At 72.3% G+C, this 27,265-nt stretch overlaps 19 non-coding genes across 19 annotated transcripts; all 19 read left to right on the top strand.

Annotated features, from left to right (window-relative positions):
* Positions 1-1,025: 1,025 nt before the first annotated feature.
* On the top strand, positions 1,026-1,144 carry LOC132595786 (5S ribosomal RNA). The gene has a single exon (XR_009561895.1). It is a non-coding gene; the product is annotated as a 5S ribosomal RNA (ribosomal RNA).
* Positions 1,145-3,840: 2,696 nt separating this feature from the next.
* Positions 3,841-3,959, top strand: LOC132595785 (5S ribosomal RNA). Its single transcript, XR_009561894.1, has one exon. It is a non-coding gene; the product is annotated as a 5S ribosomal RNA (ribosomal RNA).
* Positions 3,960-6,655: 2,696 nt separating this feature from the next.
* Positions 6,656-6,774, top strand: LOC132595784 (5S ribosomal RNA). Its single transcript, XR_009561893.1, has one exon. It is a non-coding gene; the product is annotated as a 5S ribosomal RNA (ribosomal RNA).
* A 932-nt stretch (positions 6,775-7,706) lies between these two features.
* LOC132595783 (5S ribosomal RNA) lies at positions 7,707-7,825 on the top strand. The gene has a single exon (XR_009561892.1). It is a non-coding gene; the product is annotated as a 5S ribosomal RNA (ribosomal RNA).
* A 932-nt stretch (positions 7,826-8,757) lies between these two features.
* On the top strand, positions 8,758-8,876 carry LOC132595782 (5S ribosomal RNA). The gene has a single exon (XR_009561891.1). It is a non-coding gene; the product is annotated as a 5S ribosomal RNA (ribosomal RNA).
* Positions 8,877-9,808: 932 nt separating this feature from the next.
* On the top strand, positions 9,809-9,927 carry LOC132595781 (5S ribosomal RNA). The gene has a single exon (XR_009561890.1). It is a non-coding gene; the product is annotated as a 5S ribosomal RNA (ribosomal RNA).
* Positions 9,928-10,859: 932 nt separating this feature from the next.
* On the top strand, positions 10,860-10,978 carry LOC132595780 (5S ribosomal RNA). Its single transcript, XR_009561889.1, has one exon. It is a non-coding gene; the product is annotated as a 5S ribosomal RNA (ribosomal RNA).
* Positions 10,979-11,910: 932 nt separating this feature from the next.
* LOC132595779 (5S ribosomal RNA) lies at positions 11,911-12,029 on the top strand. The gene has a single exon (XR_009561888.1). It is a non-coding gene; the product is annotated as a 5S ribosomal RNA (ribosomal RNA).
* Positions 12,030-14,725: 2,696 nt separating this feature from the next.
* On the top strand, positions 14,726-14,844 carry LOC132595778 (5S ribosomal RNA). Its single transcript, XR_009561887.1, has one exon. It is a non-coding gene; the product is annotated as a 5S ribosomal RNA (ribosomal RNA).
* Positions 14,845-15,776: 932 nt separating this feature from the next.
* Positions 15,777-15,895, top strand: LOC132595777 (5S ribosomal RNA). The gene has a single exon (XR_009561886.1). It is a non-coding gene; the product is annotated as a 5S ribosomal RNA (ribosomal RNA).
* Positions 15,896-16,826: 931 nt separating this feature from the next.
* LOC132595775 (5S ribosomal RNA) lies at positions 16,827-16,945 on the top strand. The gene has a single exon (XR_009561884.1). It is a non-coding gene; the product is annotated as a 5S ribosomal RNA (ribosomal RNA).
* A 932-nt stretch (positions 16,946-17,877) lies between these two features.
* Positions 17,878-17,996, top strand: LOC132595774 (5S ribosomal RNA). The gene has a single exon (XR_009561883.1). It is a non-coding gene; the product is annotated as a 5S ribosomal RNA (ribosomal RNA).
* A 932-nt stretch (positions 17,997-18,928) lies between these two features.
* Positions 18,929-19,047, top strand: LOC132595773 (5S ribosomal RNA). The gene has a single exon (XR_009561882.1). It is a non-coding gene; the product is annotated as a 5S ribosomal RNA (ribosomal RNA).
* Positions 19,048-21,743: 2,696 nt separating this feature from the next.
* LOC132595772 (5S ribosomal RNA) lies at positions 21,744-21,862 on the top strand. The gene has a single exon (XR_009561881.1). It is a non-coding gene; the product is annotated as a 5S ribosomal RNA (ribosomal RNA).
* Positions 21,863-22,794: 932 nt separating this feature from the next.
* LOC132595771 (5S ribosomal RNA) lies at positions 22,795-22,913 on the top strand. The gene has a single exon (XR_009561880.1). It is a non-coding gene; the product is annotated as a 5S ribosomal RNA (ribosomal RNA).
* Positions 22,914-23,844: 931 nt separating this feature from the next.
* Positions 23,845-23,963, top strand: LOC132595770 (5S ribosomal RNA). Its single transcript, XR_009561879.1, has one exon. It is a non-coding gene; the product is annotated as a 5S ribosomal RNA (ribosomal RNA).
* A 932-nt stretch (positions 23,964-24,895) lies between these two features.
* LOC132595769 (5S ribosomal RNA) lies at positions 24,896-25,014 on the top strand. Its single transcript, XR_009561878.1, has one exon. It is a non-coding gene; the product is annotated as a 5S ribosomal RNA (ribosomal RNA).
* A 932-nt stretch (positions 25,015-25,946) lies between these two features.
* On the top strand, positions 25,947-26,065 carry LOC132595768 (5S ribosomal RNA). The gene has a single exon (XR_009561877.1). It is a non-coding gene; the product is annotated as a 5S ribosomal RNA (ribosomal RNA).
* Positions 26,066-26,997: 932 nt separating this feature from the next.
* On the top strand, positions 26,998-27,116 carry LOC132595767 (5S ribosomal RNA). The gene has a single exon (XR_009561876.1). It is a non-coding gene; the product is annotated as a 5S ribosomal RNA (ribosomal RNA).
* Positions 27,117-27,265: the final 149 nt, after the last annotated feature.

The raw sequence follows: 27,265 nt of genomic DNA, 5'->3' as shown, positions 1-27,265 counted from the left end.
GGCGGAGGAGCAGCGCTGAGCTGGGAGCCGGGGCCCGCTGGTCCGAGGCCTCGGCCAGTACCGTGAGGGAGGCGGAGGTGGCCACAGGGCGCCGCAAGGGCAGGATCTCAGCCCATTCGGCCGCCGGGTGCCGCACCTCGTGGGGATCGCGGGAGTAATCCAAGTGTCCCGTGGAGGGATGCAGGCTGCGGTTGGACTCGCTGTGAGCACAGCTGGGGAGGCTACGTCTCTGGGCCGGTGGGGTGTCGCGCTACCAGGCGTCGGGCCGGTAGACCCGAGGCACCAGAGCGGATGGAGGCTCAGAGCCCTCCAGACCCAGACTCCGCCATGGGCCCAGTTGCCGTCCTTTCGGCCCGCGAGCCCCTCGACCTGCACCTGGCCGCCCCCACCGGCGCCCAGCCCCGGCGCCGCCACCTGTGTGCCGGTGTGTCCCTCCACAGCTCCCTCCGACAAAAGCCCCCCCCCACCCCGCCCCTCTGGCGTGTCACCGCGGCCGGGTGCGGGAGCGGGATCGAGGGCAGGGGCCGCTTCCCCGGGCCTGCCGGCCACCAGGGGCGGGGTCCTGAGCTCGGCGGGGTGTGTGGGGGCAAGGGTGGCCTTGCCGGGGCTGAGGGGCCGTGGCGACTCAATGGTGGCTCCTGGTGGCTTCGGGCCAGCTGCTGTCGGGCAGGAGGGCCGGCCTGGGCTGCGGCCGGGCTGTGCCTAGGGCCGCGTGGGCGGGCAGGGCCGATGCCCAAGGGACCGCGGGCCCCGGGCCCTGAAGCCTCCGGGGCCACGTCCCTGTGAGCGACGTGCGGGATCTTGGGCGGGGCGCCAAGCGCCGAAGGGTTTGCTGGGTCACGGCCGCCCTGGGCTGGGAGGTGGTCGCCAAACCCTCCGCCGCCGCCCGATACCCGAGACCTCCGTTGCCCCTGCCTGGGCGGGCGAGGGGGCCCTGCCGGGGCGGGCCGGCCGCCAGGCTGGCGTTAAGGCGCCAGCGCCAGCGAAACTGGGCCTCAAGAGGCCGCCCGCGGCCCCCCGCCCCCGTCTACGGCCATACCACCCTGAACGCGCCCGATCTCGTCTGATCTCGGAAGCTAAGCAGGGTCGGGCCTGGTTAGTACTTGGATGGGAGACCGCCTGGGAATACCGGGTGCTGTAGGCTTTTTGCCTCCCGCTCCGCCCGCCTTCTCCTTTACTCGCCCGCGGCGGGGGGGCCGCCGGCTCCGCCCCCGCCGAGCCCCGCTGCAGGCAGTAGTCAAGGTGGGTTTACCTGCCCGAGCAGGAAGCTTGGGCGATGGCAGAAGTGGGAAGAAACTCTTGAGCACAGGTTCTTGGGATCCACGGAGCAGCGCATGCACATGCGATGGGTGCCTACACAGCTGGCTTGCTTGTCTGTGGGGAAAGGCGAGATGGGTCAGGGCCTGGGTTCCTGAGGGGCTGAGAATCAAGGCAGGGATAGAAGAAAGGGGACAGGCCCACATCCCCTGAACCCACGCCGGCGCCCACTCACCTTTGTGGAAAATACGATTGAAAAGTGCCCGCAAGAATCTCTTCAGATGCCTCCAGAGTTGAGGCAAGAAGGGGAGGGGGGAGGCCGGGAGCAGGGTGAGCCCTGAAATCCAACCCTTGTCCCGGTCACACCCCAGCAGCCCTCCCACCTCAGCCCCTTCAAGACCCCAGGGCTCCCCCAACCGCGCTGCACAGATCCTGCCCTGACCATAGTCACCATGTTGATCCCCACGTTGAGCAAGATGAAGCTGACCGGGATCAGAAGAATTGAGTATCCTTGCTCCTGGCATTTCCTGGGGATGGGGCCAGTGAACGGCTCGGCTCGGTAGTAGTTTCGCTCACCCATGGCCGTTGGTCCCAGGACTGCCTGGGCCCTCTGCCCTCCAGTTTTAACTGGGAGCCAGACTGGGTCATAATGGGGCAGGTGGTGAGGTCACAGTGAGGGAGGGGGATGAAAAGGAGGGCCCAGAGTGGCATTCCCTGGTAACCAGGGTCAGGTAAGCTGAGCCTGGACAGTCAAACAGGGCCCGGTGGCCGGCATACATCCCCTCGAGCGGTCATTCATTCGCTCACCGCCCGCTGACTCACTTGTTCAAATGACACATTGCGTCTCTTGGCCCCTCTTGAGACTAGGAAGACCTTGGCCTCAGAGGCCTGCTGAAGGCCTGGCTGGAGTCCAGAGCCTCAGCCTTCTTCATGCCCTTCACTGGGCCTGGAGCTGGACCTGCCCAGATGTGGAACCTCCCAGTTTGGAAGCAACTTCTTGTATGAGGCTCTCTGTGGACAGGGACAGCTGAGACACAGAGGAGGTGCCCAGAGACCAGGGGTTTGGAGTCTGCAGCTGCAGATGTACTTAGTGCATGGTATAGGACCAGGAGGGGCCTGCTGGCAGAACTGTGGCCACTAAACCAAAGGGACCCTCAGGCCAAGAAGGGGACACTGGCTTCTTATTGCAGGAAGCCAAGCGCAGGGACCCAGGCTGGCAGAAGGAGTGGCGCTTCCAAGCCACAGACCACCAATGTTTCCTGGACTCTGGCGCTCTTTATTCCTCTCTCCATGCCCTGCCGCCCCCTGCCCCTGCCCCCATTTGCTGCTGGTAAGTTCACTTTCCCAGTCTGGCTCCCGTGCAGAGAGGGCCTGGAGGCCGAGGTGGAAGGTAGCAGCGAGTTGGCCCGCGCTTGGCCCTCCTGCGGTTGCCGCTTCAGCACCAGACTGTCATACACCTGGTAGTTGGCATTGCCTCCCGGGTTCCGGCTGAGTGGCATGAAGGTGGGCGGGGGTGGAGGGTGCTCGGTAGCCTGGACGTCGGACAGGAGGTGAGAGGGGCGGAGGAGCAGCGCTGAGCTTGGAGCCGGGGCCCGCTGGTCCGAGGCCTCGGCCAGTACCGTGAGGGAGGCGGAGGTGGCCACAGGGCGCCGCAATGGCAGGATCTCAGCCCATTCGGCCGCCGGGTGCTGCACCTCGTGGGGATCGCGGGAGTAATCCAAGTGTCCCGTGGAGGGATGCAGGCTGCGGTTGGACTCGCTGTGAGCACAGCTGGGGAGGCTACGTCTGTGGGCCGGTGGGGTGTCGCGCTACCAGGCGTCGGGCCGGTAGACCCGAGGCACCAGAGCGGATGGAGGCTCAGAGCCCTCCAGACCCAGACTCCGTCATGGGCCCAGTTGCCGTCCTTTCGGCCCGCGAGCCCCTCGACCTGCACCTGGCCGCCCCCACCGGCGCCCAGCCCCGGCGCCGCCACCTGTGTGCCGGTGTGTCCCTCCACAGCTCCCTCCGACAAAAGCCCCCCCCCACCCCGCCCCTCTGGCGTGTCACCGCGGCCGGGTGCGGGAGCGGGATCGAGGGCAGGGGCCGCTTCCCCGGGCCTGCCGGCCACCAGGGGCGGGGTCCTGAGCTCGGCGGGGGGTGTGGGGGCAAGGGTGGCCTTGCCGGGGCTGAGGGGCCGTGGCGACTCAATGGTGGCTCCCGGTGGCTTCGGGCCAGCTGCTGTCGGGCAGGAGGGCCGGCCCGGGCTGCGGCCGGGCTGCGCCTAGGGCCGCGTGGGCGGGCAGGGCCGATGCCCAAGGGACCGCGGGCCCCGGGCCCTGAAGCCTCCGGGGCCACGTCCCTGTGAGCGACGTGCGGGATCTTGGGCGGGGCGCCAAGCGCCGAAGGGTTTGCTGGGTCACGGCCGCCCTGGGCTGGGAGGTGGTCGCCAAACCCTCCGCCGCCGCCCGATACCCGAGACCTCCGTTGCCCCTGCCTGGGCGGGCGAGGGGGCCCTGCCGGGGCGGGCCGGCCGCCAGGCTGGCGTTAAGGCGCCAGCGCCAGCGAAACTGGGCCTCAAGAGGCCGCCCGCGGCCCCCCGCCCCCGTCTACGGCCATACCACCCTGAACGCGCCCGATCTCGTCTGATCTCGGAAGCTAAGCAGGGTCGGGCCTGGTTAGTACTTGGATGGGAGACCGCCTGGGAATACCGGGTGCTGTAGGCTTTTTGCCTCCCGCTCCGCCCGCCTTCTCCTTTACTCGCCCGCGGCGGGGGGGCCGCCGGCTCCGCCCCCGCCGAGCCCCGCTGCAGGCAGTAGTCAAGGTGGGTTTACCTGCCCGAGCAGGAAGCTTGGGCGATGGCAGAAGTGGGAAGAAACTCTTGAGCACAGGTTCTTGGGATCCACGGAGCAGCGCATGCACATGCGATGGGTGCCTACACAGCTGGCTTGCTTGTCTGTGGGGAAAGGCGAGATGGGTCAGGGCCTGGGTTCCTGAGGGGCTGAGAATCAAGGCAGGGATAGAAGAAAGGGGACAGGCCCACATCCCCTGAACCCACGCCGGCGCCCACTCACCTTTGTGGAAAATACGATTGAAAAGTGCCCGCAAGAATCTCTTCAGATGCCTCCAGAGTTGAGGCAAGAAGGGGAGGGGGGAGGCCGGGAGCAGGGTGAGCCCTGAAATCCAACCCTTGTCCCGGTCACACCCCAGCAGCCCTCCCACCTCAGCCCCTTCAAGACCCCAGGGCTCCCCCAACCGCGCTGCACAGATCCTGCCCTGACCATAGTCACCATGTTGATCCCCACGTTGAGCAAGATGAAGCTGACCGGGATCAGAAGAATTGAGTATCCTTGCTCCTGGCATTTCCTGGGGATGGGGCCAGTGAACGGCTCGGCTCGGTAGTAGTTTCGCTCACCCATGGCCGTTGGTCCCAGGACTGCCTGGGCCCTCTGCCCTCCAGTTTTAACTGGGAGCCAGACTGGGTCATAATGGGGCAGGTGGTGAGGTCACAGTGAGGGAGGGGGATGAAAAGGAGGGCCCAGAGTGGCATTCCCTGGTAACCAGGGTCAGGTAAGCTGAGCCTGGACAGTCAAACAGGGCCCGGTGGCCGGCATACATCCCCTCGAGCGGTCATTCATTCGCTCACCGCCCGCTGACTCACTTGTTCAAATGACACATTGCGTCTCTTGGCCCCTCTTGAGACTAGGAAGACCTTGGCCTCAGAGGCCTGCTGAAGGCCTGGCTGGAGTCCAGAGCCTCAGCCTTCTTCATGCCCTTCACTGGGCCTGGAGCTGGACCTGCCCAGATGTGGAACCTCCCAGTTTGGAAGCAACTTCTTGTATGAGGCTCTCTGTGGACAGGGACAGCTGAGACACAGAGGAGGTGCCCAGAGACCAGGGGTTTGGAGTCTGCAGCTGCAGATGTACTTAGTGCATGGTATAGGACCAGGAGGGGCCTGCTGGCAGAACTGTGGCCACTAAACCAAAGGGACCCTCAGGCCAAGAAGGGGACACTGGCTTCTTATTGCAGGAAGCCAAGCGCAGGGACCCAGGCTGGCAGAAGGAGTGGCGCTTCCAAGCCACAGACCACCAATGTTTCCTGGACTCTGGCGCTCTTTATTCCTCTCTCCATGCCCTGCCGCCCCCTGCCCCTGCCCCCACTTGCTGCTGGTAAGTTCATTTTCCCAGTCTGGCTCCCGTGCAGAGAGGGCCTGGAGGCCGAGGTGGAAGGTAGCAGCGAGTTGGCCCGCGCTTGGCCCTCCTGCGGTTGCCGCTTCAGCACCAGACTGTCATACACCTGGTAGTTGGCATTGCCTCCCGGGTTCCGGCTGAGTGGCATGAAGGTGGGCGGGGGTGGAGGGTGCTCGGTAGCCTGGACGTCGGGCAGGAGGTGAGAGGGGCGGAGGAGCAGCGCTGAGCTGGGAGCCGGGGCCCGCTGGTCCGAGGCCTCGGCCAGTACCGTGAGGGAGGCGGAGGTGGCCACAGGGCGCCGCAAGGGCAGGATCTCAGCCCATTCGGCCGCCGGGTGCCGCACCTCGTGGGGATCGCGGGAGTAATCCAAGTGTCCCGTGGAGGGATGCAGGCTGCGGTTGGACTCGCTGTGAGCACAGCTGGGGAGGCTACGTCTCTGGGCCGGTGGGGTGTCGCGCTACCAGGCGTCGGGCCGGTAGACCCGAGGCAACAGAGCGGATGGAGGCTCAGAGCCCTCCAGACCCAGACTCCGCCATGGGCCCAGTTGCCGTCCTTTCGGCCCGCGAGCCCCTCGACCTGCACCTGGCCGCCCCCACCGGCGCCCAGCCCCGGCGCCGCCACCTGTGTGCCGGTATGTCCCTCCACAGCTCCCTCCGTCAAAAGCCCCCCCCCACCCCGCCCCTCTGGCGTGTCACCGCGGCCGGGTGCGGGAGCGGGATCGAGGGCAGGGGCCGCTTCCCCGGGCCTGCCGGCCACCAGGGGCGGGGTCCTGAGCTCGGCGGGGGGTGTGGGGGCAAGGGTGGCCTTGCCGGGGCTGAGGGGCCGTGGCGACTCAATGGTGGCTCCCGGTGGCTTCGGGCCAGCTGCTGTCGGGCAGGAGGGCCGGCCCGGGCTGCGGCCGGGCTGCGCCTAGGGCCGCGTGGGCGGGCAGGGCCGATGCCCAAGGGACCGCGGGCCCCGGGCCCTGAAGCCTCCGGGGCCACGTCCCTGTGAGCGACGTGCGGGATCTTGGGCGGGGCGCCAAGCGCCGAAGGGTTTGCTGGGTCACGGCCGCCCTGGGCTGGGAGGTGGTCGCCAAACCCTCCGCCGCCGCCCGATACCCGAGACCTCCGTTGCCCCTGCCTGGGCGGGCGAGGGGGCCCTGCCGGGGCGGGCCGGCCGCCAGGCTGGCGTTAAGGCGCCAGCGCCAGCGAAACTGGGCCTCAAGAGGCCGCCCGCGGCCCCCCGCCCCCGTCTACGGCCATACCACCCTGAACGCGCCCGATCTCGTCTGATCTCGGAAGCTAAGCAGGGTCGGGCCTGGTTAGTACTTGGATGGGAGACCGCCTGGGAATACCGGGTGCTGTAGGCTTTTTGCCTCCCGCTCCGCCCGCCTTCTCCTTTACTCGCCCGCGGCGGGGGCCGCCGGCTCCGCCCCCGCCGGGCCCCGCTGCAGGCCCCACCTCCTCAGGCCCCTCCCACCACGGCGCGCGCCGGCGGGGTCGCTCCCCGCCGGCCCGGCCGGCCAGGCGGCCAGAAGGCGGCCCTGGAAGGCAGCCGCACCCCAGACGCTCCCGGGGTGGCTGGCCCGGACCCAGACTCCGCCGCGGGCCCAGTTGCCGTCCTTTCGGCCCGCGAGCCCCTCGACCTGCACCTGGCCGCCCCCACCGGCGCCCAACCCCGGCGCCGCCACCTGTGTGCCGGTGTGTCCCTCCACAGCTCCCTCCGACAAAAGCCCCCCCCCACCCCGCCCCTCTGGTGTGTCACCGCGGCCGGGTGCGGGAGCGGGATCGAGGGCAGGGGCCGCTTCCCCGGGCCTGCCGGCCACCAGGGGCGGGGTCCTGAGCTCGGCGGGGGGTGTGGGGGCAAGGGTGGCCTTGCCGGGGCTGAGGGGCCGTGGCGACTCAATGGTGGCTCCCGGTGGCTTCGGGCCAGCTGCTGTCGGGCAGGAGGGCCGGCCCGGGCTGCGGCCGGGCTGCGCCTAGGGCCGCGTGGGCGGGCAGGGCCGATGCCCAAGGGACCGCGGGCCCCGGGCCCTGAAGCCTCCGGGGCCACGTCCCTGTGAGCGACGTGCGGGATCTTGGGCGGGGCGCCAAGCGCCGAAGGGTTTGCTGGGTCACGGCCGCCCTGGGCTGGGAGGTGGTCGCCAAACCCTCCGCCGCCGCCCGATACCCGAGACCTCCGTTGCCCCTGCCTGGGCGGGCGAGGGGGCCCTGCCGGGGCGGGCCGGCCGCCAGGCTGGCGTTAAGGCGCCAGCGCCAGCGAAACTGGGCCTCAAGAGGCCGCCCGCGGCCCCCCGCCCCCGTCTACGGCCATACCACCCTGAACGCGCCCGATCTCGTCTGATCTCGGAAGCTAAGCAGGGTCGGGCCTGGTTAGTACTTGGATGGGAGACCGCCTGGGAATACCGGGTGCTGTAGGCTTTTTGCCTCCCGCTCCGCCCGCCTTCTCCTTTACTCGCCCGCGGCGGGGGCCGCCGGCTCCGCCCCCGCCGGGCCCCGCTGCAGGCCCCACCTCCTCAGGCCCCTCCCACCACGGCGCGCGCCGGCGGGGTCGCTCCCCGCCGGCCCGGCCGGCCAGGCGGCCAGAAGGCGGCCCTGGAAGGCAGGCGCACCCCAGACGCTCCCGGGGTGGCTGGCCCGGACCCAGACTCCGCCGCGGGCCCAGTTGCCGTCCTTTCGGCCCGCGAGCCCCTCGACCTGCACCTGGCCGCCCCCACCGGCGCCCAACCCCGGCGCCGCCACCTGTGTGCCGGTGTGTCCCTCCACAGCTCCCTCCGACAAAAGCCCCCCCCCACCCCGCCCCTCTGGCGTGTCACCGCGGCCGGGTGCGGGAGCGGGATCGAGGGCAGGGGCCGCTTCCCCGGGCCTGCCGGCCACCAGGGGCGGGGTCCTGAGCTCGGCGGGGGGTGTGGGGGCAAGGGTGGCCTTGCCGGGGCTGAGGGGCCGTGGCGACTCAATGGTGGCTCCCGGTGGCTTCGGGCCAGCTGCTGTCGGGCAGGAGGGCCGGCCCGGGCTGCGGCCGGGCTGCGCCTAGGGCCGCGTGGGCGGGCAGGGCCGATGCCCAAGGGACCGCGGGCCCCGGGCCCTGAAGCCTCCGGGGCCACGTCCCTGTGAGCGACGTGCGGGATCTTGGGCGGGGCGCCAAGCGCCGAAGGGTTTGCTGGGTCACGGCCGCCCTGGGCTGGGAGGTGGTCGCCAAACCCTCCGCCGCCGCCCGATACCCGAGACCTCCGTTGCCCCTGCCTGGGCGGGCGAGGGGGCCCTGCCGGGGCGGGCCGGCCGCCAGGCTGGCGTTAAGGCGCCAGCGCCAGCGAAACTGGGCCTCAAGAGGCCGCCCGCGGCCCCCCGCCCCCGTCTACGGCCATACCACCCTGAACGCGCCCGATCTCGTCTGATCTCGGAAGCTAAGCAGGGTCGGGCCTGGTTAGTACTTGGATGGGAGACCGCCTGGGAATACCGGGTGCTGTAGGCTTTTTGCCTCCCGCTCCGCCCGCCTTCTCCTTTACTCGCCCGCGGCGGGGGCCGCCGGCTCCGCCCCCGCCGGGCCCCGCTGCAGGCCCCACCTCCTCAGGCCCCTCCCACCACGGCGCGCGCCGGCGGGGTCGCTCCCCGCCGGCCCGGCCGGCCAGGCGGCCAGAAGGCGGCCCTGGAAGGCAGGCGCACCCCAGACGCTCCCGGGGTGGCTGGCCCGGACCCAGACTCCGCCGCGGGCCCAGTTGCCGTCCTTTCGGCCCGCGAGCCCCTCGACCTGCACCTGGCCGCCCCCACCGGCGCCCAGCCCCGGCGCCGCCACCTGTGTGCCGGTGTGTCCCTCCACAGCTCCCTCCGACAAAAGCCCCCCCCCACCCCGCCCCTCTGGCGTGTCACCGCGGCCGGGTGCGGGAGCGGGATCGAGGGCAGGGGCCGCTTCCCCGGGCCTGCCGGCCACCAGGGGCGGGGTCCTGAGCTCGGCGGGGGGTGTGGGGGCAAGGGTGGCCTTGCCGGGGCTGAGGGGCCGTGGCGACTCAATGGTGGCTCCCGGTGGCTTCGGGCCAGCTGCTGTCGGGCAGGAGGGCCGGCCCGGGCTGCGGCCGGGCTGCGCCTAGGGCCGCGTGGGCGGGCAGGGCCGATGCCCAAGGGACCGCGGGCCCCGGGCCCTGAAGCCTCCGGGGCCACGTCCCTGTGAGCGACGTGCGGGATCTTGGGCGGGGCGCCAAGCGCCGAAGGGTTTGCTGGGTCACGGCCGCCCTGGGCTGGGAGGTGGTCGCCAAACCCTCCGCCGCCGCCCGATACCCGAGACCTCCGTTGCCCCTGCCTGGGCGGGCGAGGGGGCCCTGCCGGGGCGGGCCGGCCGCCAGGCTGGCGTTAAGGCGCCAGCGCCAGCGAAACTGGGCCTCAAGAGGCCGCCCGCGGCCCCCCGCCCCCGTCTACGGCCATACCACCCTGAACGCGCCCGATCTCGTCTGATCTCGGAAGCTAAGCAGGGTCGGGCCTGGTTAGTACTTGGATGGGAGACCGCCTGGGAATACCGGGTGCTGTAGGCTTTTTGCCTCCCGCTCCGCCCGCCTTCTCCTTTACTCGCCCGCGGCGGGGGCCGCCGGCTCCGCCCCCGCCGGGCCCCGCTGCAGGCCCCACCTCCTCAGGCCCCTCCCACCACGGCGCGCGCCGGCGGGGTCGCTCCCCGCCGGCCCGGCCGGCCAGGCGGCCAGAAGGCGGCCCTGGAAGGCAGGCGCACCCCAGACGCTCCCGGGGTGGCTGGCCCGGACCCAGACTCCGCCGCGGGCCCAGTTGCCGTCCTTTCGGCCCGCGAGCCCCTCGACCTGCACCTGGCCGCCCCCACCGGCGCCCAGCCCCGGCGCCGCCACCTGTGTGCCGGTGTGTCCCTCCACAGCTCCCTCTGACAAAAGCCCCCCCCCACCCCGCCCCTCTGGCGTGTCACCGCGGCCGGGTGCGGGAGCGGGATCGAGGGCAGGGGCCGCTTCCCCGGGCCTGCCGGCCACCAGGGGCGGGGTCCTGAGCTCGGCGGGGGGTGTGGGGGCAAGGGTGGCCTTGCCGGGGCTGAGGGGCCGTGGCGACTCAATGGTGGCTCCCGGTGGCTTCGGGCCAGCTGCTGTCGGGCAGGAGGGCCGGCCCGGGCTGCGGCCGGGCTGCGCCTAGGGCCGCGTGGGCGGGCAGGGCCGATGCCCAAGGGACCGCGGGCCCCGGGCCCTGAAGCCTCCGGGGCCACGTCCCTGTGAGCGACGTGCGGGATCTTGGGCGGGGCGCCAAGCGCCGAAGGGTTTGCTGGGTCACGGCCGCCCTGGGCTGGGAGGTGGTCGCCAAACCCTCCGCCGCCGCCCGATACCCGAGACCTCCGTTGCCCCTGCCTGGGCGGGCGAGGGGGCCCTGCCGGGGCGGGCCGGCCGCCAGGCTGGCGTTAAGGCGCCAGCGCCAGCGAAACTGGGCCTCAAGAGGCCGCCCGCGGCCCCCCGCCCCCGTCTACGGCCATACCACCCTGAACGCGCCCGATCTCGTCTGATCTCGGAAGCTAAGCAGGGTCGGGCCTGGTTAGTACTTGGATGGGAGACCGCCTGGGAATACCGGGTGCTGTAGGCTTTTTGCCTCCCGCTCCGCCCGCCTTCTCCTTTACTCGCCCGCGGCGGGGGCCGCCGGCTCCGCCCCCGCCGGGCCCCGCTGCAGGCCCCACCTCCTCAGGCCCCTCCCACCACGGCGCGCGCCGGCGGGGTCGCTCCCCGCCGGCCCGGCCGGCCAGGCGGCCAGAAGGCGGCCCTGGAAGGCAGGCGCACCCCAGACGCTCCCGGGGTGGCTGGCCCGGACCCAGACTCCGCCGCGGGCCCAGTTGCCGTCCTTTCGGCCCGCGAGCCCCTCGACCTGCACCTGGCCGCCCCCACCGGCGCCCAGCCCCGGCGCCGCCACCTGTGTGCCGGTGTGTCCCTCCACAGCTCCCTCCGACAAAAGCCCCCCCCCACCCCGCCCCTCTGGCGTGTCACCGCGGCCGGGTGCGGGAGCGGGATCGAGGGCAGGGGCCGCTTCCCCGGGCCTGCCGGCCACCAGGGGCGGGGTCCTGAGCTCGGCGGGGGGTGTGGGGGCAAGGGTGGCCTTGCCGGGGCTGAGGGGCCGTGGCGACTCATTGGTGGCTCCCGGTGGCTTCGGGCCAGCTGCTGTCGGGCAGGAGGGCCGGCCCGGGCTGCGGCCGGGCTGCGCCTAGGGCCGCGTGGGCGGGCAGGGCCGATGCCCAAGGGACCGCGGGCCCCGGGCCCTGAAGCCTCCGGGGCCACGTCCCTGTGAGCGACGTGCGGGATCTTGGGCGGGGCGCCAAGCGCCGAAGGGTTTGCTGGGTCACGGCCGCCCTGGGCTGGGAGGTGGTCGCCAAACCCTCCGCCGCCGCCCGATACCCGAGACCTCCGTTGCCCCTGCCTGGGCGGGCGAGGGGGCCCTGCCGGGGCGGGCCGGCCGCCAGGCTGGCGTTAAGGCGCCAGCGCCAGCGAAACTGGGCCTCAAGAGGCCGCCCGCGGCCCCCCGCCCCCGTCTACGGCCATACCACCCTGAACGCGCCCGATCTCGTCTGATCTCGGAAGCTAAGCAGGGTCGGGCCTGGTTAGTACTTGGATGGGAGACCGCCTGGGAATACCGGGTGCTGTAGGCTTTTTGCCTCCCGCTCCGCCCGCCTTCTCCTTTACTCGCCCGCGGCGGGGGGGCCGCCGGCTCCGCCCCCGCCGAGCCCCGCTGCAGGCAGTAGTCAAGGTGGGTTTACCTGCCCGAGCAGGAAGCTTGGGCGATGGCAGAAGTGGGAAGAAACTCTTGAGCACAGGTTCTTGGGATCCACGGAGCAGCGCATGCACATGCGATGGGTGCCTACACAGCTGGCTTGCTTGTCTGTGGGGAAAGGCGAGATGGGTCAGGGCCTGGGTTCCTGAGGGGCTGAGAATCAAGGCAGGGATAGAAGAAAGGGGACAGGCCCACATCCCCTGAACCCACGCCGGCGCCCACTCACCTTTGTGGAAAATACGATTGAAAAGTGCCCGCAAGAATCTCTTCAGATGCCTCCAGAGTTGAGGCAAGAAGGGGAGGGGGGAGGCCGGGAGCAGGGTGAGCCCTGAAATCCAACCCTTGTCCCGGTCACACCCCAGCAGCCCTCCCACCTCAGCCCCTTCAAGACCCCAGGGCTCCCCCAACCGCGCTGCACAGATCCTGCCCTGACCATAGTCACCATGTTGATCCCCACGTTGAGCAAGATGAAGCTGACCGGGATCAGAAGAATTGAGTATCCTTGCTCCTGGCATTTCCTGGGGATGGGGCCAGTGAACGGCTCGGCTCGGTAGTAGTTTCGCTCACCCATGGCCGTTGGTCCCAGGACTGCCTGGGCCCTCTGCCCTCCAGTTTTAACTGGGAGCCAGACTGGGTCATAATGGGGCAGGTGGTGAGGTCACAGTGAGGGAGGGGGATGAAAAGGAGGGCCCAGAGTGGCATTCCCTGGTAACCAGGGTCAGGTAAGCTGAGCCTGGACAGTCAAACAGGGCCCGGTGGCCGGCATACATCCCCTCGAGCGGTCATTCATTCGCTCACCGCCCGCTGACTCACTTGTTCAAATGACACATTGCGTCTCTTGGCCCCTCTTGAGACTAGGAAGACCTTGGCCTCAGAGGCCTGCTGAAGGCCTGGCTGGAGTCCAGAGCCTCAGCCTTCTTCATGCCCTTCACTGGGCCTGGAGCTGGACCTGCCCAGATGTGGAACCTCCCAGTTTGGAAGCAACTTCTTGTATGAGGCTCTCTGTGGACAGGGACAGCTGAGACACAGAGGAGGTGCCCAGAGACCAGGGGTTTGGAGTCTGCAGCTGCAGATATACTTAGTGCATGGTATAGGACCAGGAGGGGCCTGCTGGCAGAACTGTGGCCACTAAACCAAAGGGACCCTCAGGCCAAGAAGGGGACACTGGCTTCTTATTGCAGGAAGCCAAGCGCAGGGACCCAGGCTGGCAGAAGGAGTGGCGCTTCCAAGCCACAGACCACCAATGTTTCCTGGACTCTGGCGCTCTTTATTCCTCTCTCCATGCCCTGCCGCCCCCTGCCCCTGCCCCCACTTGCTGCTGGTAAGTTCATTTTCCCAGTCTGGCTCCCGTGCAGAGAGGGCCTGGAGGCCGAGGTGGAAGGTAGCAGCGAGTTGGCCCGCGCTTGGCCCTCCTGCGGTTGCCGCTTCAGCACCAGACTGTCATACACCTGGTAGTTGGCATTGCCTCCCGGGTTCCGGCTGAGTGGCATGAAGGTGGGCGGGGGTGGAGGGTGCTCGGTAGCCTGGACGTCGGGCAGGAGGTGAGAGGGGCGGAGGAGCAGCGCTGAGCTGGGAGCCGGGGCCCGCTGGTCCGAGGCCTCGGCCAGTACCGTGAGGGAGGCGGAGGTGGCCACAGGGCGCCGCAAGGGCAGGATCTCAGCCCATTCGGCCGCCGGGTGCCGCACCTCGTGGGGATCGCGGGAGTAATCCAAGTGTCCCGTGGAGGGATGCAGGCTGCGGTTGGACTCGCTGTGAGCACAGCTGGGGAGGCTACGTCTGTGGGCCGGTGGGGTGTCGCGCTACCAGGCGTCGGGCCGGTAGACCCGAGGCAACAGAGCGGATGGAGGCTCAGAGCCCTCCAGACCCAGACTCCGCCATGGGCCCAGTTGCCGTCCTTTCGGCCCGCGAGCCCCTCGACCTGCACCTGGCCGCCCCCACCGGCGCCCAGCCCCGGCGCCGCCACCTGTGTGCCGGTATGTCCCTCCACAGCTCCCTCCGTCAAAAGCCCCCCCCCACCCCGCCCCTCTGGCGTGTCACCGCGGCCGGGTGCGGGAGCGGGATCGAGGGCAGGGGCCGCTTCCCCGGGCCTGCCGGCCACCAGGGGCGGGGTCCTGAGCTCGGCGGGGGGTGTGGGGGCAAGGGTGGCCTTGCCAGGGCTGAGGGGCCGTGGCGACTCAATGGTGGCTCCCGGTGGCTTCGGGCCAGCTGCTGTCGGGCAGGAGGGCCGGCCCGGGCTGCGGCCGGGCTGCGCCTAGGGCCGCGTGGGCGGGCAGGGCCGATGCCCAAGGGACCGCGGGCCCCGGGCCCTGAAGCCTCCGGGGCCACGTCCCTGTGAGCGACGTGCGGGATCTTGGGCGGGGCGCCAAGCGCCGAAGGGTTTGCTGGGTCACGGCCGCCCTGGGCTGGGAGGTGGTCGCCAAACCCTCCGCCGCCGCCCGATACCCGAGACCTCCGTTGCCCCTGCCTGGGCGGGCGAGGGGGCCCTGCCGGGGCGGGCCGGCCGCCAGGCTGGCGTTAAGGCGCCAGCGCCAGCGAAACTGGGCCTCAAGAGGCCGCCCGCGGCCCCCCGCCCCCGTCTACGGCCATACCACCCTGAACGCGCCCGATCTCGTCTGATCTCGGAAGCTAAGCAGGGTCGGGCCTGGTTAGTACTTGGATGGGAGACCGCCTGGGAATACCGGGTGCTGTAGGCTTTTTGCCTCCCGCTCCGCCCGCCTTCTCCTTTACTCGCCCGCGGCGGGGGCCGCCGGCTCCGCCCCCGCCGGGCCCCGCTGCAGGCCCCACCTCCTCAGGCCCCTCCCACCACGGCGCGCGCCGGCGGGGTCGCTCCCCGCCGGCCCGGCCGGCCAGGCGGCCAGAAGGCGGCCCTGGAAGGCAGGCGCACCCCAGACGCTCCCGGGGTGGCTGGCCCGGACCCAGACTCCGCCGCGGGCCCAGTTGCCGTCCTTTCGGCCCGCGAGCCCCTCGACCTGCACCTGGCCGCCCCCACCGGCGCCCAGCCCCGGCGCCGCCACCTGTGTGCCGGTGTGTCCCTCCACAGCTCCCTCCGACAAAAGCCCCCCCCCACCCCGCCCCTCTGGCGTGTCACCGCGGCCGGGTGCGGGAGCGGGATCGAGGGCAGGGGCCGCTTCCCCGGGCCTGCCGGCCACCAGGGGCGGGGTCCTGAGCTCGGCGGGGGGTGTGGGGGCAAGGGTGGCCTTGCCGGGGCTGAGGGGCCGTGGCGACTCAATGGTGGCTCCCGGTGGCTTCGGGCCAGCTGCTGTCGGGCAGGAGGGCCGGCCCGGGCTGCGGCCGGGCTGCGCCTAGGGCCGCGTGGGCGGGCAGGGCCGATGCCCAAGGGACCGCGGGCCCCGGGCCCTGAAGCCTCCGGGGCCACGTCCCTGTGAGCGACGTGCGGGATCTTGGGCGGGGCGCCAAGCGCCGAAGGGTTTGCTGGGTCACGGCCGCCCTGGGCTGGGAGGTGGTCGCCAAACCCTCCGCCGCCGCCCGATACCCGAGACCTCCGTTGCCCCTGCCTGGGCGGGCGAGGGGGCCCTGCCGGGGCGGGCCGGCCGCCAGGCTGGCGTTAAGGCGCCAGCGCCAGCGAAACTGGGCCTCAAGAGGCCGCCCGCGGCCCCCCGCCCCCGTCTACGGCCATACCACCCTGAACGCGCCCGATCTCGTCTGATCTCGGAAGCTAAGCAGGGTCGGGCCTGGTTAGTACTTGGATGGGAGACCGCCTGGGAATACCGGGTGCTGTAGGCTTTTTGCCTCCCGCTCCGCCCGCCTTCTCCTTTACTCGCCCGCGGCGGGGTCGCCGGCTCCGCCCCCGCCGGGCCCCGCTGCAGGCCCCACCTCCTCAGGCCCCTCCCACCACGGCGCGCGCCGGCGGGGTCGCTCCCCGCCGGCCCGGCCGGCCAGGCGGCCAGAAGGCGGCCCTGGAAGGCAGGCGCACCCCAGACGCTCCCGGGGTGGCTGGCCCGGACCCAGACTCCGCCGCGGGCCCAGTTGCCGTCCTTTCGGCCCGCGAGCCCCTCGACCTGCACCTGGCCGCCCCCACCGGCGCCCAACCCCGGCGCCGCCACCTGTGTGCCGGTGTGTCCCTCCACAGCTCCCTCCGACAAAAGCCCCCCCCCACCCCGCCCCTCTGGCGTGTCACCGCGGCCGGGTGCGGGAGCGGGATCGAGGGCAGGGGCCGCTTCCCCGGGCCTGCCGGCCACCAGGGGCGGGGTCCTGAGCTCGGCGGGGGGTGTGGGGGCAAGGGTGGCCTTGCCGGGGCTGAGGGGCCGTGGCGACTCAATGGTGGCTCCCGGTGGCTTCGGGCCAGCTGCTGTCGGGCAGGAGGGCCGGCCCGGGCTGCGGCCGGGCTGCGCCTAGGGCCGCGTGGGCGGGCAGGGCCGATGCCCAAGGGACCGCGGGCCCCGGGCCCTGAAGCCTCCGGGGCCACGTCCCTGTGAGCGACGTGCGGGATCTTGGGCGGGGCGCCAAGCGCCGAAGGGTTTGCTGGGTCACGGCCGCCCTGGGCTGGGAGGTGGTCGCCAAACCCTCCGCCGCCGCCCGATACCCGAGACCTCCGTTGCCCCTGCCTGGGCGGGCGAGGGGGCCCTGCCGGGGCGGGCCGGCCGCCAGGCTGGCGTTAAGGCGCCAGCGCCAGCGAAACTGGGCCTCAAGAGGCCGCCCGCGGCCCCCCGCCCCCGTCTACGGCCATACCACCCTGAACGCGCCCGATCTCGTCTGATCTCGGAAGCTAAGCAGGGTCGGGCCTGGTTAGTACTTGGATGGGAGACCGCCTGGGAATACCGGGTGCTGTAGGCTTTTTGCCTCCCGCTCCGCCCGCCTTCTCCTTTACTCGCCCGCGGCGGGGGCCGCCGGCTCCGCCCCCGCCGGGCCCCGCTGCAGGCCCCACCTCCTCAGGCCCCTCCCACCACGGCGCGCGCCGGCGGGGTCGCTCCCCGCCGGCCCGGCCGGCCAGGCGGCCAGAAGGCGGCCCTGGAAGGCAGGCGCACCCCAGACGCTCCCGGGGTGGCTGGCCCGGACCCAGACTCCGCCGCGGGCCCAGTTGCCGTCCTTTCGGCCCGCGAGCCCCTCGACCTGCACCTGGCCGCCCCCACCGGCGCCCAGCCCCGGCGCCGCCACCTGTGTGCCGGTGTGTCCCTCCACAGCTCCCTCTGACAAAAGCCCCCCCCCACCCCGCCCCTCTGGCGTGTCACCGCGGCCGGGTGCGGGAGCGGGATCGAGGGCAGGGGCCGCTTCCCCGGGCCTGCCGGCCACCAGGGGCGGGGTCCTGAGCTCGGCGGGGGGTGTGGGGGCAAGGGTGGCCTTGCCGGGGCTGAGGGGCCGTGGCGACTCAATGGTGGCTCCCGGTGGCTTCGGGCCAGCTGCTGTCGGGCAGGAGGGCCGGCCCGGGCTGCGGCCGGGCTGCGCCTAGGGCCGCGTGGGCGGGCAGGGCCGATGCCCAAGGGACCGCGGGCCCCGGGCCCTGAAGCCTCCGGGGCCACGTCCCTGTGAGCGACGTGCGGGATCTTGGGCGGGGCGCCAAGCGCCGAAGGGTTTGCTGGGTCACGGCCGCCCTGGGCTGGGAGGTGGTCGCCAAACCCTCCGCCGCCGCCCGATACCCGAGACCTCCGTTGCCCCTGCCTGGGCGGGCGAGGGGGCCCTGCCGGGGCGGGCCGGCCGCCAGGCTGGCGTTAAGGCGCCAGCGCCAGCGAAACTGGGCCTCAAGAGGCCGCCCGCGGCCCCCCGCCCCCGTCTACGGCCATACCACCCTGAACGCGCCCGATCTCGTCTGATCTCGGAAGCTAAGCAGGGTCGGGCCTGGTTAGTACTTGGATGGGAGACCGCCTGGGAATACCGGGTGCTGTAGGCTTTTTGCCTCCCGCTCCGCCCGCCTTCTCCTTTACTCGCCCGCGGCGGGGGCCGCCGGCTCCGCCCCCGCCGGGCCCCGCTGCAGGCCCCACCTCCTCAGGCCCCTCCCACCACGGCGCGCGCCGGCGGGGTCGCTCCCCGCCGGCCCGGCCGGCCAGGCGGCCAGAAGGCGGCCCTGGAAGGCAGGCGCACCCCAGACGCTCCCGGGGTGGCTGGCCCGGACCCAGACTCCGCCGCGGGCCCAGTTGCCGTCCTTTCGGCCCGCGAGCCCCTCGACCTGCACCTGGCCGCCCCCACCGGCGCCCAGCCCCGGCGCCGCCACCTGTGTGCCGGTGTGTCCCTCCACAGCTCCCTCCGACAAAAGCCCCCCCCCACCCCGCCCCTCTGGCGTGTCACCGCGGCCGGGTGCGGGAGCGGGATCGAGGGCAGGGGCCGCTTCCCCGGGCCTGCCGGCCACCAGGGGCGGGGTCCTGAGCTCGGCGGGGGGTGTGGGGGCAAGGGTGGCCTTGCCGGGGCTGAGGGGCCGTGGCGACTCATTGGTGGCTCCCGGTGGCTTCGGGCCAGCTGCTGTCGGGCAGGAGGGCCGGCCCGGGCTGCGGCCGGGCTGCGCCTAGGGCCGCGTGGGCGGGCAGGGCCGATGCCCAAGGGACCGCGGGCCCCGGGCCCTGAAGCCTCCGGGGCCACGTCCCTGTGAGCGACGTGCGGGATCTTGGGCGGGGCGCCAAGCGCCGAAGGGTTTGCTGGGTCACGGCCGCCCTGGGCTGGGAGGTGGTCGCCAAACCCTCCGCCGCCGCCCGATACCCGAGACCTCCGTTGCCCCTGCCTGGGCGGGCGAGGGGGCCCTGCCGGGGCGGGCCGGCCGCCAGGCTGGCGTTAAGGCGCCAGCGCCAGCGAAACTGGGCCTCAAGAGGCCGCCCGCGGCCCCCCGCCCCCGTCTACGGCCATACCACCCTGAACGCGCCCGATCTCGTCTGATCTCGGAAGCTAAGCAGGGTCGGGCCTGGTTAGTACTTGGATGGGAGACCGCCTGGGAATACCGGGTGCTGTAGGCTTTTTGCCTCCCGCTCCGCCCGCCTTCTCCTTTACTCGCCCGCGGCGGGGGGGCCGCCGGCTCCGCCCCCGCCGAGCCCCGCTGCAGGCAGTAGTCAAGGTGGGTTTACCTGCCCGAGCAGGAAGCTTGGGCGATGGCAGAAGTGGGAAGAAACTCTTGAGCACAGGTTCTTGGGATCCACGGAGCAGCGCATGCACATGCGATGGGTGCCTACACAGCTGGCTTGCTTGTCTGTGGGGAAAGGCGAGATGGGTCAGGGCCTGGGTTCCTGAGGGGCTGAGAATCAAGGCAGGGATAGAAGAAAGGGGACAGGCCCACATCCCCTGAACCCACGCCGGCGCCCACTCACCTTTGTGGAAAATACGATTGAAAAGTGCCCGCAAGAATCTCTTCAGATGCCTCCAGAGTTGAGGCAAGAAGGGGAGGGGGGAGGCCGGGAGCAGGGTGAGCCCTGAAATCCAACCCTTGTCCCGGTCACACCCCAGCAGCCCTCCCACCTCAGCCCCTTCAAGACCCCAGGGCTCCCCCAACCGCGCTGCACAGATCCTGCCCTGACCATAGTCACCATGTTGATCCCCACGTTGAGCAAGATGAAGCTGACCGGGATCAGAAGAATTGAGTATCCTTGCTCCTGGCATTTCCTGGGGATGGGGCCAGTGAACGGCTCGGCTCGGTAGTAGTTTCGCTCACCCATGGCCGTTGGTCCCAGGACTGCCTGGGCCCTCTGCCCTCCAGTTTTAACTGGGAGCCAGACTGGGTCATAATGGGGCAGGTGGTGAGGTCACAGTGAGGGAGGGGGATGAAAAGGAGGGCCCAGAGTGGCATTCCCTGGTAACCAGGGTCAGGTAAGCTGAGCCTGGACAGTCAAACAGGGCCCGGTGGCCGGCATACATCCCCTCGAGCGGTCATTCATTCGCTCACCGCCCGCTGACTCACTTGTTCAAATGACACATTGCGTCTCTTGGCCCCTCTTGAGACTAGGAAGACCTTGGCCTCAGAGGCCTGCTGAAGGCCTGGCTGGAGTCCAGAGCCTCAGCCTTCTTCATGCCCTTCACTGGGCCTGGAGCTGGACCTGCCCAGATGTGGAACCTCCCAGTTTGGAAGCAACTTCTTGTATGAGGCTCTCTGTGGACAGGGACAGCTGAGACACAGAGGAGGTGCCCAGAGACCAGGGGTTTGGAGTCTGCAGCTGCAGATATACTTAGTGCATGGTATAGGACCAGGAGGGGCCTGCTGGCAGAACTGTGGCCACTAAACCAAAGGGACCCTCAGGCCAAGAAGGGGACACTGGCTTCTTATTGCAGGAAGCCAAGCGCAGGGACCCAGGCTGGCAGAAGGAGTGGCGCTTCCAAGCCACAGACCACCAATGTTTCCTGGACTCTGGCGCTCTTTATTCCTCTCTCCATGCCCTGCCGCCCCCTGCCCCTGCCCCCACTTGCTGCTGGTAAGTTCATTTTCCCAGTCTGGCTCCCGTGCAGAGAGGGCCTGGAGGCCGAGGTGGAAGGTAGCAGCGAGTTGGCCCGCGCTTGGCCCTCCTGCGGTTGCCGCTTCAGCACCAGACTGTCATACACCTGGTAGTTGGCATTGCCTCCCGGGTTCCGGCTGAGTGGCATGAAGGTGGGCGGGGGTGGAGGGTGCTCGGTAGCCTGGACGTCGGGCAGGAGGTGAGAGGGGCGGAGGAGCAGCGCTGAGCTGGGAGCCGGGGCCCGCTGGTCCGAGGCCTCGGCCAGTACCGTGAGGGAGGCGGAGGTGGCCACAGGGCGCCGCAAGGGCAGGATCTCAGCCCATTCGGCCGCCGGGTGCCGCACCTCGTGGGGATCGCGGGAGTAATCCAAGTGTCCCGTGGAGGGATGCAGGCTGCGGTTGGACTCGCTGTGAGCACAGCTGGGGAGGCTACGTCTGTGGGCCGGTGGGGTGTCGCGCTACCAGGCGTCGGGCCGGTAGACCCGAGGCAACAGAGCGGATGGAGGCTCAGAGCCCTCCAGACCCAGACTCCGCCATGGGCCCAGTTGCCGTCCTTTCGGCCCGCGAGCCCCTCGACCTGCACCTGGCCGCCCCCACCGGCGCCCAGCCCCGGCGCCGCCACCTGTGTGCCGGTATGTCCCTCCACAGCTCCCTCCGTCAAAAGCCCCCCCCCACCCCGCCCCTCTGGCGTGTCACCGCGGCCGGGTGCGGGAGCGGGATCGAGGGCAGGGGCCGCTTCCCCGGGCCTGCCGGCCACCAGGGGCGGGGTCCTGAGCTCGGCGGGGGGTGTGGGGGCAAGGGTGGCCTTGCCGGGGCTGAGGGGCCGTGGCGACTCAATGGTGGCTCCCGGTGGCTTCGGGCCAGCTGCTGTCGGGCAGGAGGGCCGGCCCGGGCTGCGGCCGGGCTGCGCCTAGGGCCGCGTGGGCGGGCAGGGCCGATGCCCAAGGGACCGCGGGCCCCGGGCCCTGAAGCCTCCGGGGCCACGTCCCTGTGAGCGACGTGCGGGATCTTGGGCGGGGCGCCAAGCGCCGAAGGGTTTGCTGGGTCACGGCCGCCCTGGGCTGGGAGGTGGTCGCCAAACCCTCCGCCGCCGCCCGATACCCGAGACCTCCGTTGCCCCTGCCTGGGCGGGCGAGGGGGCCCTGCCGGGGCGGGCCGGCCGCCAGGCTGGCGTTAAGGCGCCAGCGCCAGCGAAACTGGGCCTCAAGAGGCCGCCCGCGGCCCCCCGCCCCCGTCTACGGCCATACCACCCTGAACGCGCCCGATCTCGTCTGATCTCGGAAGCTAAGCAGGGTCGGGCCTGGTTAGTACTTGGATGGGAGACCGCCTGGGAATACCGGGTGCTGTAGGCTTTTTGCCTCCCGCTCCGCCCGCCTTCTCCTTTACTCGCCCGCGGCGGGGGCCGCCGGCTCCGCCCCCGCCGGGCCCCGCTGCAGGCCCCACCTCCTCAGGCCCCTCCCACCACGGCGCGCGCCGGCGGGGTCGCTCCCCGCCGGCCCGGCCGGCCAGGCGGCCAGAAGGCGGCCCTGGAAGGCAGGCGCACCCCAGACGCTCCCGGGGTGGCTGGCCCGGACCCAGACTCCGCCGCGGGCCCAGTTGCCGTCCTTTCGGCCCGCGAGCCCCTCGACCTGCACCTGGCCGCCCCCACCGGCGCCCAGCCCCGGCGCCGCCACCTGTGTGCCGGTGTGTCCCTCCACAGCTCCCTCCGACAAAAGCCCCCCCCCACCCCGCCCCTCTGGCGTGTCACCGCGGCCGGGTGCGGGAGCGGGATCGAGGGCAGGGGCCGCTTCCCCGGGCCTGCCGGCCACCAGGGGCGGGGTCCTGAGCTCGGCGGGGGGTGTGGGGGCAAGGGTGGCCTTGCCGGGGCTGAGGGGCCGTGGCGACTCAATGGTGGCTCCCGGTGGCTTCGGGCCAGCTGCTGTCGGGCAGGAGGGCCGGCCCGGGCTGCGGCCGGGCTGCGCCTAGGGCCGCGTGGGCGGGCAGGGCCGATGCCCAAGGGACCGCGGGCCCCGGGCCCTGAAGCCTCCGGGGCCACGTCCCTGTGAGCGACGTGCGGGATCTTGGGCGGGGCGCCAAGCGCCGAAGGGTTTGCTGGGTCACGGCCGCCCTGGGCTGGGAGGTGGTCGCCAAACCCTCCGCCGCCGCCCGATACCCGAGACCTCCGTTGCCCCTGCCTGGGCGGGCGAGGGGGCCCTGCCGGGGCGGGCCGGCCGCCAGGCTGGCGTTAAGGCGCCAGCGCCAGCGAAACTGGGCCTCAAGAGGCCGCCCGCGGCCCCCCGCCCCCGTCTACGGCCATACCACCCTGAACGCGCCCGATCTCGTCTGATCTCGGAAGCTAAGCAGGGTCGGGCCTGGTTAGTACTTGGATGGGAGACCGCCTGGGAATACCGGGTGCTGTAGGCTTTTTGCCTCCCGCTCCGCCCGCCTTCTCCTTTACTCGCCCGCGGCGGGGTCGCCGGCTCCGCCCCCGCCGGGCCCCGCTGCAGGCCCCACCTCCTCAGGCCCCTCCCACCACGGCGCGCGCCGGCGGGGTCGCTCCCCGCCGGCCCGGCCGGCCAGGCGGCCAGAAGGCGGCCCTGGAAGGCAGCCGCACCCCACACGCTCCCGGGGTGGCTGGCCCGGACCCAGACTCCGCCGCGGGCCCAGTTGCCGTCCTTTCGGCCCGCGAGCCCCTCGACCTGCACCTGGCCGCCCCCACCGGCGCCCAACCCCGGCGCCGCCACCTGTGTGCCGGTGTGTCCCTCCACAGCTCCCTCCGACAAAAGCCCCCCCCCACCCCGCCCCTCTGGCGTGTCACCGCGGCCGGGTGCGGGAGCGGGATCGAGGGCAGGGGCCGCTTCCCCGGGCCTGCCGGCCACCAGGGGCGGGGTCCTGAGCTCGGCGGGGGGTGTGGGGGCAAGGGTGGCCTTGCCGGGGCTGAGGGGCCGTGGCGACTCAATGGTGGCTCCCGGTGGCTTCGGGCCAGCTGCTGTCGGGCAGGAGGGCCGGCCCGGGCTGCGGCCGGGCTGCGCCTAGGGCCGCGTGGGCGGGCAGGGCCGATGCCCAAGGGACCGCGGGCCCCGGGCCCTGAAGCCTCCGGGGCCACGTCCCTGTGAGCGACGTGCGGGATCTTGGGCGGGGCGCCAAGCGCCGAAGGGTTTGCTGGGTCACGGCCGCCCTGGGCTGGGAGGTGGTCGCCAAACCCTCCGCCGCCGCCCGATACCCGAGACCTCCGTTGCCCCTGCCTGGGCGGGCGAGGGGGCCCTGCCGGGGCGGGCCGGCCGCCAGGCTGGCGTTAAGGCGCCAGCGCCAGCGAAACTGGGCCTCAAGAGGCCGCCCGCGGCCCCCCGCCCCCGTCTACGGCCATACCACCCTGAACGCGCCCGATCTCGTCTGATCTCGGAAGCTAAGCAGGGTCGGGCCTGGTTAGTACTTGGATGGGAGACCGCCTGGGAATACCGGGTGCTGTAGGCTTTTTGCCTCCCGCTCCGCCCGCCTTCTCCTTTACTCGCCCGCGGCGGGGGCCGCCGGCTCCGCCCCCGCCGGGCCCCGCTGCAGGCCCCACCTCCTCAGGCCCCTCCCACCACGGCGCGCGCCGGCGGGGTCGCTCCCCGCCGGCCCGGCCGGCCAGGCGGCCAGAAGGCGGCCCTGGAAGGCAGGCGCACCCCAGACGCTCCCGGGGTGGCTGGCCCGGACCCAGACTCCGCCGCGGGCCCAGTTGCCGTCCTTTCGGCCCGCGAGCCCCTCGACCTGCACCTGGCCGCCCCCACCGGCGCCCAGCCCCGGCGCCGCCACCTGTGTGCCGGTGTGTCCCTCCACAGCTCCCTCTGACAAAAGCCCCCCCCCACCCCGCCCCTCTGGCGTGTCACCGCGGCCGGGTGCGGGAGCGGGATCGAGGGCAGGGGCCGCTTCCCCGGGCCTGCCGGCCACCAGGGGCGGGGTCCTGAGCTCGGCGGGGGGTGTGGGGGCAAGGGTGGCCTTGCCGGGGCTGAGGGGCCGTGGCGACTCAATGGTGGCTCCCGGTGGCTTCGGGCCAGCTGCTGTCGGGCAGGAGGGCCGGCCCGGGCTGCGGCCGGGCTGCGCCTAGGGCCGCGTGGGCGGGCAGGGCCGATGCCCAAGGGACCGCGGGCCCCGGGCCCTGAAGCCTCCGGGGCCACGTCCCTGTGAGCGACGTGCGGGATCTTGGGCGGGGCGCCAAGCGCCGAAGGGTTTGCTGGGTCACGGCCGCCCTGGGCTGGGAGGTGGTCGCCAAACCCTCCGCCGCCGCCCGATACCCGAGACCTCCGTTGCCCCTGCCTGGGCGGGCGAGGGGGCCCTGCCGGGGCGGGCCGGCCGCCAGGCTGGCGTTAAGGCGCCAGCGCCAGCGAAACTGGGCCTCAAGAGGCCGCCCGCGGCCCCCCGCCCCCGTCTACGGCCATACCACCCTGAACGCGCCCGATCTCGTCTGATCTCGGAAGCTAAGCAGGGTCGGGCCTGGTTAGTACTTGGATGGGAGACCGCCTGGGAATACCGGGTGCTGTAGGCTTTTTGCCTCCCGCTCCGCCCGCCTTCTCCTTTACTCGCCCGCGGCGGGGGCCGCCGGCTCCGCCCCCGCCGGGCCCCGCTGCAGGCCCCACCTCCTCAGGCCCCTCCCACCACGGCGCGCGCCGGCGGGGTCGCTCCCCGCCGGCCCGGCCGGCCAGGCGGCCAGAAGGCGGCCCTGGAAGGCAGGCGCACCCCAGACGCTCCCGGGGTGGCTGGCCCGGACCCAGACTCCGCCGCGGGCCCAGTTGCCGTCCTTTCGGCCCGCGAGCCCCTCGACCTGCACCTGGCCGCCCCCACCGGCGCCCAGCCCCGGCGCCGCCACCTGTGTGCCGGTGTGTCCCTCCACAGCTCCCTCCGACAAAAGCCCCCCCCCACCCCGCCCCTCTGGCGTGTCACCGCGGCCGGGTGCGGGAGCGGGATCGAGGGCAGGGGCCGCTTCCCCGGGCCTGCCGGCCACCAGGGGCGGGGTCCTGAGCTCGGCGGGGGGTGTGGGGGCAAGGGTGGCCTTGCCGGGGCTGAGGGGCCGTGGCGACTCATTGGTGGCTCCCGGTGGCTTCGGGCCAGCTGCTGTCGGGCAGGAGGGCCGGCCCGGGCTGCGGCCGGGCTGCGCCTAGGGCCGCGTGGGCGGGCAGGGCCGATGCCCAAGGGACCGCGGGCCCCGGGCCCTGAAGCCTCCGGGGCCACGTCCCTGTGAGCGACGTGCGGGATCTTGGGCGGGGCGCCAAGCGCCGAAGGGTTTGCTGGGTCACGGCCGCCCTGGGCTGGGAGGTGGTCGCCAAACCCTCCGCCGCCGCCCGATACCCGAGACCTCCGTTGCCCCTGCCTGGGCGGGCGAGGGGGCCCTGCCGGGGCGGGCCGGCCGCCAGGCTGGCGTTAAGGCGCCAGCGCCAGCGAAACTGGGCCTCAAGAGGCCGCCCGCGGCCCCCCGCCCCCGTCTACGGCCATACCACCCTGAACGCGCCCGATCTCGTCTGATCTCGGAAGCTAAGCAGGGTCGGGCCTGGTTAGTACTTGGATGGGAGACCGCCTGGGAATACCGGGTGCTGTAGGCTTTTTGCCTCCCGCTCCGCCCGCCTTCTCCTTTACTCGCCCGCGGCGGGGGCCGCCGGCTCCGCCCCCGCCGGGCCCCGCTGCAGGCCCCACCTCCTCAGGCCCCTCCCACCACGGCGCGCGCCGGCGGGGTCGCTCCCCGCCGGCCCGGCCGGCCAGGCGGCCAGAAGGCGGCCCTGGAAGGCAGGCGCACCCCAGACGCTCCCGGGGTGGCTGGCCCGGACCCAGACTCCGCCGCGGGCCCAGTTGCCGTCCTTTCGGCCCGCGAGCCCCTCGACCTGCACCTGGCCGCCCCCACCGGCGCCCAGCCCCGGCGCCGCCACCTGTGTGCCGGTGTGTCCCTCCACAGCTCCCTCCGTCAAAAGCCCCCCCCCACCCCGCCCCTCTGGCGTGTCACCGCGGCCGGGTGCGGGAGCGGGATCGAGGGCAGGGGCCGCTTCCCCGGGCCTGCCGGCCACCAGGGGCGGGGTCCTGAGCTCGGCGGGGGGTGTGGGGGCAAGGGTGGCCTTGCCGGGGCTGAGGGGCCGTGGCGACTCAATGGTGGCTCCCGGTGGCTTCGGGCCAGCTGCTGTCGGGCAGGAGGGCCGGCCCGGGCTGCGGCCGGGCTGCGCCTAGGGCCGCGTGGGCGGGCAGGGCCGATGCCCAAGGGACCGCGGGCCCCGGGCCCTGAAGCCTCCGGGGCCACGTCCCTGTGAGCGACGTGCGGGATCTTGGGCGGGGCGCCAAGCGCCGAAGGGTTTGCTGGGTCACGGCCGCCCTGGGCTGGGAGGTGGTCGCCAAACCCTCCGCCGCCGCCCGATACCCGAGACCTCCGTTGCCCCTGCCTGGGCGGGCGAGGGGGCCCTGCCGGGGCGGGCCGGCCGCCAGGCTGGCGTTAAGGCGCCAGCGCCAGCGAAACTGGGCCTCAAGAGGCCGCCCGCGGCCCCCCGCCCCCGTCTACGGCCATACCACCCTGAACGCGCCCGATCTCGTCTGATCTCGGAAGCTAAGCAGGGTCGGGCCTGGTTAGTACTTGGATGGGAGACCGCCTGGGAATACCGGGTGCTGTAGGCTTTTTGCCTCCCGCTCCGCCCGCCTTCTCCTTTACTCGCCCGCGGCGGGGGGGCCGCCGGCTCCGCCCCCGCCGAGCCCCGCTGCAGGCAGTAGTCAAGGTGGGTTTACCTGCCCGAGCAGGAAGCTTGGGCGATGGCAGAAGTGGGAAG

Source organism: Globicephala melas, unplaced genomic scaffold (assembly GCF_963455315.2).
Source record: "Globicephala melas unplaced genomic scaffold, mGloMel1.2 SCAFFOLD_362, whole genome shotgun sequence".
Taxonomy (NCBI): domain Eukaryota; kingdom Metazoa; phylum Chordata; class Mammalia; order Artiodactyla; family Delphinidae; genus Globicephala; species Globicephala melas.
Note: the sequence above shows the minus strand (reverse complement) of the source record. Positions and strands in the feature narration are given on the sequence as shown.